The sequence below is a fragment of the Mandrillus leucophaeus genome, unplaced genomic scaffold (assembly GCF_000951045.1).
Source record: "Mandrillus leucophaeus isolate KB7577 unplaced genomic scaffold, Mleu.le_1.0 Scaffold200, whole genome shotgun sequence".
Lineage (NCBI taxonomy): Eukaryota > Metazoa > Chordata > Mammalia > Primates > Cercopithecidae > Mandrillus > Mandrillus leucophaeus.
This window is the reverse complement of record NW_012102033.1, coordinates 1,511,286-1,512,977: the sequence shown is the minus strand read 5'-3', so window position 1 is coordinate 1,512,977 and position 1,692 is coordinate 1,511,286. Positions and strand designations below refer to the sequence as shown.

The 1,692-nt window shown below is 55.8% G+C and overlaps 1 protein-coding gene across 1 annotated transcript in view; it reads left to right on the top strand.

The window, feature by feature from the left end:
* ZNF114 (zinc finger protein 114) overlaps positions 1-1,692 on the top strand; it is a 29,026-nt gene that overhangs the window by 1,130 nt on the left and 26,204 nt on the right. Inside the window, exons 2-3 of the mRNA XM_011979388.1 lie at positions 187-391; positions 660-765. The gene's annotated coding sequence lies outside the window, so the exon portion shown is untranslated. The remainder of the gene's footprint in view (positions 1-186; positions 392-659; positions 766-1,692) is intronic.

The window sequence follows — 1,692 nt, the reverse complement described above, 5'->3', positions numbered from 1 at the left end:
AAAAGAAAGAAAAGAAAGGAAGGAAGGAAGAAAGAAAGAAAAAAACATTTCAAGACTAGGTGACAGGAGCCTTGCGGTTTAGCCGCTAGTCAACGGATGGGGGTGGGGGTGGTAGCAAAAACATAAAAATGAGGACAACAGAGAAACCGGAGACCCCCCAAAGTGTCTGTTTCCGCCCTTTTACAGTACAGAGAAATAACAAACGCCTTCTTTCCTTGGGAAATGCAGGAAGCCAGCAAGCGGCCGGCGTCTCCGGAGCCCGCAAGGAGGCGCGTTGGCTGCGCAGACGGAGCGCTTCCAAGCCGGAGAGCCTAGGAACGGTGGCGCGGGCGGAGGCGACAGCGAGGACCCAAGGCTGGGGTTTCCTGCTTGGATCAGGAGTGCCTGGGGAGTAAGTTCTACAGGAAATGTCAATCTACTGGCCGTGGGGGTCAGACTCTGGGGTCGGGGCGATCGGGTCCCCGGGCCGGGGGACGGGGCGGGCAGGCAGGAGTGCGGGCGCTGGGATCCCCTGCCTGCTCGGCTCCTCTCTCCTCCTGGTCCCTTACTCCGTCCATTTTGAGGAAGGGGTCAAGAAGCGGGTACAAAATGTCTGGGCAAGACGTATCTCTGTCGTCGGTCCTTCCTGGCGGACTCGTTAGGTTGATTTATTTTAACAGTTTGATCCTCATCCTGGTTCAGCTCCGAAATGCTCCTGGGCTGCGCGCGCTTTTGGGCTGCGCCACCCGCAGAGACATCTAGAAGCCGGAGCTAGTGGAAGTGGAAGTGTGCCTGAGTGTCCGTATTAAGGGCGGGACCGGGCCGGGGCCCAGGGACTTGGGAGTTGTCGTCTGCAAAAGCCTCATTGTCTCTACCCTTCCGGGAGGAAAGGGGAAGGCACGAATGACCCACGTGTTCAGCCCCCGAGCGCTCCCTTCACCTTGGCCCAGGGAGAAGGGCGCTTTCCCCATGCCGTGTTGCAACCTTGCGAAAGCCCCTGTGCCCTGGCTTGGGCAGCAGAGATGCCCGCATGCAGCGGTTGCAGGGGTTGTGTTCTTTGCATCCATGAAAGTATTGGAGCTGGCCGGGCGCGGTGGCTCACGCCTGTAATCCCAGCATTTTGTGGGGCGGAGGCGGGAGGATCACCTGAGGTCAGGAGTTCAAGACCAGCCTGGCCAACATGGTGAAACCCCGTCTCTACTAAAAATACCAAAATTAGCTGGGGGTGGTGGCGCACGCCTGTAATCCCAGTTACTCGGGAGGCTGAGGCAGGAGAATCGCTTGAACCCGGGAGGCGGAGGTTGCAGTGAGCTGAGCACCTGTAATCCCAGCTACTTGGGAGGCTGAGGCAGGAGAATCGCTTCTACCTGGGAGGTGGAGGTTGCAGTGAGCCTAGATCATGCCACTGCACTGCAGCCTGGGTGACAGAGCAAGACTCCCTCTCAAAAAAAAAAAGTATTGGATTGGAGCCTGTTGTGATGAGTCCGGGCAGGGCCAGACGTGCAGGATGCACTGGTTTCCTAGAGAAAGAGCTTTGAGGGTTTGAGTTTGGTGTGCTGAGCATGTTCTTTTATGGGAACTGAGACCTCAGTAGAGGAAATGTATAAAAAGGACAAGCTGCAAGGAGAGTGGTGTGAAGGTGTCAGGATCAAACCCCACGGTCGGAACAAGATGCATTTTTTTTTCTTTTTTTCTTTTTCTTTTTTTTTTTTT